This window comes from Magnolia sinica, chromosome 12 (genome assembly GCF_029962835.1).
Source record: "Magnolia sinica isolate HGM2019 chromosome 12, MsV1, whole genome shotgun sequence".
Lineage (NCBI taxonomy): Eukaryota > Viridiplantae > Streptophyta > Magnoliopsida > Magnoliales > Magnoliaceae > Magnolia > Magnolia sinica.
This window is the reverse complement of record NC_080584.1, coordinates 6772501-6779923: the sequence shown is the minus strand read 5'-3', so window position 1 is coordinate 6779923 and position 7423 is coordinate 6772501. Positions and strand designations below refer to the sequence as shown.

General features: G+C 38.8%; 1 long non-coding RNA gene across 1 annotated transcript; it reads left to right on the top strand.

Annotated features, from left to right (window-relative positions):
• Positions 1 to 1442: 1442 nt before the first annotated feature.
• LOC131220853 (uncharacterized) lies at positions 1443 to 4234 on the top strand. Its single transcript, XR_009158868.1, has 2 exons — positions 1443 to 3812; positions 3892 to 4234. It is a non-coding gene; the product is annotated as an uncharacterized LOC131220853 (long non-coding RNA).
• The last annotated feature ends 3189 nt before the right edge of the window (positions 4235 to 7423 follow it).

The following is a 7423-nucleotide window of genomic DNA, read 5'->3' as shown; positions in this document are numbered from 1 at the left end:
CGGGCAGACGGCGTATACCCATGGTTTGAGTTTTGTTTGCTTTGAGAAAAAAAAAGAATTTGGCATTTTGAGTTTTGTTTGGTTGGAGGATTGAATTTGGTATTTTGGCTTTTGTTTTGGGGAGGATTTTGAGGGTGCTTCTATAGTAAAGGTGGGATTTTTGTGATACTGTGGGGTGAGATTTCAATTTTCTGCATCTGGGTTTTGTTCTTGGGAGGATTTTGAATGGAATGTAAGTTTTACTTCCATTGTTCTGTTTCTCATTTTCTTTCTCCTGGTCGAACATGTACTCGAGCAGATGGCGTATGCCCTTCGTTTGTTTGGTTGCGACTTGTGCTAGCTTGAAGCTATTTCAGGGTATGTTTGGATGCAATGTGGAATTGAATTATAATATTCTAGTAACTCTATCAGAGTAGAAGTGTGGAAATGATTGAATCATAATTACCTCCCTTTGCATCATATTGAGAGATTGACCTCCGAATCACAACGAAATTCCTTTCAAGCTGGAAGGAATTGTAACTGCAATTTGTGTGCTAGTTCCTCATTTTAAATTCTAAGAACCGTCATCATTTTTCATTGTTTCCTCTGGTAAAAATAAAATTTCACAATTTAGTTTAGATAGGTGTCCATCTCAGCCCATGGCATAGAGGAATTGAAATACGAGATGTGGATGCTTGTGTGTATAGATTTTCTCGAAATCAAATAAAGCAGACACCCTAGTCTATACAAAGCCTCTATATGGGAGAGAACTTCATTTTGTAAGCCTCTAGCATGGAGAGAACTCATTTTTGTAACTTATAGTGAATATCATTGAGCCTATGTCTGTTATTAATGGCGAATACAGAGCAGTTGTGTCCTAATAAGCTGTCCAACTTGTACCTACCGAGTGATTCATACAATAGAATTTAGTAGCTATGAGTTGAGCATTTGATTAGGTTAATGACTCCTGTTATTTGCAAGAAAGCTTTAGACCTCTCTAACCACCTCATGTGTGATAATCGGAGGTTGAGACCTATATTAAGCTATTTTGTGATTGTGTAAGTACAGTATGACATGAAACATGCTGCTGGGTTCAGAAAAATAACCCTTCACTCCAGGACTCTGTTATCTTGATTTATTTCTTGTACTTAAGTATTCGCTGGCAGCTCTCATGGTTATTGTTAACATCTAGTTCAATTGCGTATCGTGCTTCTCTTTTGTCTTTTGACCTGTGTATACTATATTCTTATTTACCAGGTTAACTCAAGTTCTTTCTTTTCAGTGGTACCTTTTCCAGTTAAGGTATGGTTAGAAAAATGCTGCTGGGTTCAGAAAAATAACCTTCACTCGAGGACACTGTTATCTTGATTTATTTCTTGTACTTAAGTATTCGCTGGCAGCTCTCATGGTTATTGTTAACATCTAGTTCAATTGCGTATCGTGCTTCTCTTTTGTCTTTTGACCTGTGTATCCTATATTCTTATTTTCCAGGTTAACTCAAGTTCTTTCTTTTCAGTGGTACCTTTTCCAGTTAAGGTATGGTTAGATGTTAATATTGTTTCTCAACAAACACTCAAGCTCATCTCTTTCTTTTTTAGTGTTTTTATATCTTTTGTTTGCAAGAATTGGTGTTGCATCTAAGTTTTTACGTGAGAATAGAATTACTCTTTTCGAAGTGCGAGAGGAAAATATATACGTTTTAAAAAAAAAAAAAAGATGACTAGATTTATTTAAAAGACAGGAACAAGAGGCCAATAAAAAATTCAAGTGCACAACAGCTCTATGCATGTGCTAGAAGACTCAAATACAACAGATTTCGTACCCCCAAACCCTCAGGCAATCGTATAAGGATTACAACTATAGATTTTTCAACAGAAGCAATTCAAATTGCTGTCCTTCAGTGAGGACAAAGAGGCTGTCCACTCAATGATGTGAGATTTGGCCTTGGAAAACACCCCCAGAGCAGAGACAGATTGTTAAAAATTTGTTATTTCTTTCTCTCCATAATGCCCACAAAACTGCCAGCAAAAGTATCCACCAGACACGTTTCCTGGTTAGTATGAGAGGAAATTGTCATGTTACCTGGGAAAATTGGACACGTACTATTTCAGTCCTGAGCATCCGCCCTTGACTAAACCAGCTCAAAGGGCACTCGATTGCGCTCTTGATGAGTCAGGCAATTTTGAAACAATTTTCTCCTCATTTCTTTGTGTTGATTGTAGGTTTAATAGCTTTAAGGACATGATATCTTGAGGTTTTTTGCTTGGAGGAAAAGAATTTGGCATTTTGAGTTAAAAATAATATAATAATTAGGCATGTACTTCTATAAGAGAGCTTTTTTATTGTCAATAAAATAAAATATAGAGAAATTCTCCGCCTTCAAGGGAAAAAAAAAGGAGAAGAAGAAGAAGAATTTGGCAATTTGAGTTGTGTTTGCTTGGAGGATTGAATTTGGCATTTTGGGTTTTACTTTTTGGGAGGATTTTTTAGGGTGTTTGTATGATAAAGGTGAGATTTTGTGATTTTGTGGGGTGGGATTTCTAGTTTCTACATGTAGGTTTTGTTCTTTGGAGGATTCTGGATTTAAAAAAGGGTGGGAAATTTGAATCTTTAAACGGTGGTGAAACGGAGGTATGATTGGGGTAGAATTTCAGCTTTTTTTCTTTTTTCTTTTTTCTTTTCACCAGCTGAGTTTTTGCTGAGTAGTTTTTTTATATTGAGCTTTTGAATGAAGAAGCTACAAAGCTGATCTTTTTTGCTTCAGTTCTCATGAAAATGGTGGTTCTTGGGTGAGAATTTCAGGTGGGAGGTTTTCTTGTTGTGTTGCAGTTGTTTCTCATCTGGGCTTTTACTTTTGTGTTTATGTTGGTTGTGTATGGAATTTAATGTGGAAATCGCTGGCTTTTGGGCTATGGTGGTTTTGGTAAATTATCTTTGACAATGAGAAGAGTGAAAGGTTTTTGGAGTGGAAGAGAGGATGGAAAGGAGATATTTCCTGTTTTGAGAAATGAGTTTGCTGGTTTTGGTATGGATTGAGAGCTCCAATGCAAGCCTTCTCCTTCTAGCGTAAACTACAAAAAGCCTTCCCCCCGCCCCCACTGTTTGCTAGGTTATCTTAGCACAGCTTTAACAATGAATTATATATGCTTATTTGGATTGGCTTGAAATGACAGGGAGTTTGTTCTTTCCTCAATTCCTTTGTTCTTTTGAGGTTACTATGAGAGTTAGACAGCCAATTCTATGGAGAAAGTCCTTTGCTAGACATAGAGGTTCTGTTCACAGGCCACAAGGTTCCATTTAACAACTGGCTCTGGTGTTTATGTGCACCAGTTGGGTACTCAAAAAGAAATTGGTAACTCTACCCAATACATGGCGCTGGTTGTTGAAGGGCACCACAAGGATCTCTATAGATTTTCCCATTGACTTCTTCCATGCGCTAAATTTCCAAACATTTTATAGGAACAAAAATGATGGTCATAACCTTTGTTTTTACACCGAGAATGTATCAGACAGTTTAACAGGGATTGAGAGTAATACAGCAGCTATTCAGCAACTGCCAAGAGCACTACTGGTAGCATTTGATGAAAGATTTGATGGGAAGGTGTCATCATCAACTCTGTTTTAGAATTTGGAGAACCTGTGAATGAAGTGCTCGGAAGCTACAATGTATTAGAAGATTTGGAGCATTCAAAGGCCTCTGAGACCCTCGACATGATTTTGAAGGGGGCAGGCGGCAGTAGCTTTTTGCAATATGCAGGAAATAGACCCGGTTGGCCCTGCCCTAATGGATCTTTGGAGTCTGCCAGCAGCAAGATTCCAAAATGGATCCTGTGGTTTGTTTCAGACCCTTAACACAGTTCCAAAATGGATCCTGCAGTTTGTTTCAGACCCTTACACGGTTCCTGTTCTCAGGTGCCCGAATCATCAGACGGGGAAAGCATTGCATTTTCAACCACAAAAGCTGGGATTCTAAAACTGAATTCCATGAATTCGTTAAATATTCAAACTTAAGCAGGCAAAGGAACAACAAAGAAAGAGGGCGTTGAGAAAGGAATGCTTGCAGCCAACTGATACTTCTGAAAGGAACGCCTGCACCAGTGATGGAAGAGATCGGCTTGAGTGCTTGACTGAGGAAGAACTTCAAACAACACCAAAGATGTTGCATTTTAAGTTCATACATGTATTTACTTTTGTGGATTTTCAGTTGATGTCTTTTTTTCGTAGGAAAGGAGGGAAATGGAAGTGTTTAGGCATATAGTTGTGATGACAGTTTGAATTGCTGTTATGTAGTGTTTAAGCATAGTATGATGGCTGTTTGAGATGTGTATCAATTCCAATGCTTGCAGCCAACTGATACTTCTGAAAGGATCGCCTGCACCAGTGATGGAAGAGATCGGCTTGAGTGCTTGACAGAGGAAGAACTTCAAACAACACCAAAGATGTTGCATTTTAAGTTCATACATGTATTTACTTTTGTGGATTTTTAGTTGATGTCTTTTTTTAGTAGGAAAGGAGGGAAATGGAAGTGTCTAGGCATATAGTTGTGATGACAGTTTGAATTGCTGTTATGTAGTGTTTAAACATAGTATGATGGCTGTTTGAGATGTATATCAATTCCAAAGCGTGGGGCCCATGGTAAATGGATAGGGAACACAAACTATGTTTTAAGGGATGATCCTACTCCAATTAATGATTGTTTGTGGCATTCAGATTAATAGAACATAGATCACAAATTAGCGAATGCTTACATCGCATTTCAAAGCACTTTGCAAAATTTTCTTCTCAATTATTTCTGAAAAGGTTATTTCTTTTATGAAAAGTGAGTTCAGTATGCAATGTGGCATACATTGATTAGTGTCTTCCTTGTTACAGTTAAACGTACGGGTGCGGCTTCGGTTGTGCCCTGTGGTGCCTCCCCTGATGTATGTGCCTTACATCTACACTGGTCATCTGTTTTTACACCTCATTTTAGGGCATGGTCCCAAAAAATGAAGTCAGATCCATTTTTTTTTGTTGGTGGACCACACCACAGGAAACTTTAGTGATTGAATACCCCAATTGAAAACTTCTTGGGGCCATCGGAATGTTTATTTGCCATCCAACCTGTTGATAAGTTCACAAGGACCTGGATGCCTGGCAATCACCAAAATGTTTATTTGCCATCCAACTTATTGATAAGGTCACAAATAGGTGGATGATGGGACCACACAAACATCAACTTGATCAAAAAAATTTGTGGCCCGCTTTCAAAATGGATAGGTGCTGCGTATGTAAGGCATATGCATCAAGGTGGGCCCCACAGTCAGGGACTCACACCACAATGGGTGCTTGAACCCATGACCTCAGTGTCAGTTCTTATTGATTGTGAATGTCTCTCCCTTTTTTTATCTCTGTTTATCTTTGTACTCAGGCTACACAGCTCGAGCCTATGATCTTTATGGGCTTAAAAGTCGGGCTCGAGCCTCACACGGACACTAACGTGGAACTACGAACACAAATGGGTCAGCCATGATGTATGTGTTTCATCCATGCCGTTCATCTATTTTTCTACATCATTTTAAGTTATGAGACTAAAAATTAGATATTTCCCAATCTCAACTGGACCACATTACAGGAAACAGTTTTGAATGAATGTTGACTATTAAAAAAATTTTGGGGGCCATAAAAGTTTTGGATCAAGCTGATATTTATTGTTTCCCTTCATCTGGGTCTGTATGACCTAATCAACAGATTGGATGTCAAATAAATAGTACAGTGGCCCTTAGGAGGATTTTAATGGTGGATATCCATTTACTATTGTTTTCCCCTGGTGTGGTCCACCTAAGATTTATATCCTTCTATTTTTTGATCCGAGCCCTAAAATGATCAGTAAAAAGGATGAAACATGGTGGAGCCCACAGTAAACCGACCACCAGCCACCGAGCCGGAGGCAGGGGGAGTTGCCAATCCGTTTCCAACGCTGACACTCCTCGAGCTCTGAGTTGTACGAACGGTTCAAAGGAGATCAAAGTTGTACGAACGCTTCAAAGCTCAATTAGACCACACCACAAATAGTAGCGGGGATAGTGATTTTTACCGTTAAAACATTCATAAGCCCACCATAGCGTACCCTAGCATTTATTTTACATCCAATCTATTCATAATGTCACAAACATCTGGATGAAGAGGAAAAAAATATCATATTGATCCAAATTTTCTGTGACCCCTAAAAGGGTTTCAATGTTAGACGTTCAATCCCCCACTTCTTGTTGTAGTGTGGTCCACTTGATATTTATATCTGTCTTATTTTTTGCCTCAAGAATTAAGAAGATCTTTCCAAATGAATGGATGGCTTGGATATAACACATATCTCATGATGGGACCCACAGAACTTGCTAACGTCAATACACCAGCTATATCGCTGATGTGTGGTACACCAGCCAATCCGCTTCCATATTTCCATGCTCCGTAAGTTTAACTGTTTGATCTGAAATTGCTGATGTAAATACACCAACTTAGGCTATGCCTTTTTTAACTTATAGACAGGTTGGATCTCAAATAAACATCATAGTGGACCCTATGAAGGTTTCAACAGTGGGCATCACTGTCCCACTGTTTTCTGTGGTGGGTTCACTTGAGCTTTGGATCTGTCTCATTCTTTAGCTCCGGCCCAAAAATGATCTCTACAAATGGATGGACGGTGTTGATACAGCAAATAAATCATAATGGGCCCACTGGTGACGTCACTTCAGTAGTCACATTTGCATTTGCTACTGAACCAGTCAGCAGTTAATCCGTGTCCATTCCACGTTACAAAAATATATATTTCAAAACACGGAAGCGGATTGGCTGATGTACCACACACCAGCAACCTAGCTGATGTGAGTACGTGTCGTGCGAAGAAGAGCGCTGACGGAAGCGGATTGCCTGTAAGATTCACCATGATTTATGTAATTTATCCACTCCGTTCGTCCATTTTAAGAGATAATTTTAATACCTGATTTCAAAAACTAAGCAAATCCAAAGCTTAAATAGACCACACCACAGGAAACCATGTGAATTGAACGTCTACCATTAAAAAATTCTTCAAGGCCACAGAAGTTTTAGATCAATCTTATATTTGTGTTTTCCCTTCATCCATATCTTTATGATCTTTATAAAAGGTTGAATGACAAGTAAATATCACTGTGTGGCCAGAAATGTTTCAACGGTGGAAATGATTATTCCCACTGTTTCCTGTGGTATGATCCACTTGAGGTTTGGATATAATTAAATTTTGGGTTCAACCCCTTAAATGAGCTGAAAAAATGGATGGACGGAGTGGATAAACCAAATACATTTAAGGTGGGCCCAACTGAGTTTATTTAGTACGATAATAGCATACTGAGTAACTCAGTACGCAATCCGATTTCAGCGCGGACGCTCCTCGAGCTCCAAGTTGTACTAAACGGTTCAAAGGATATCA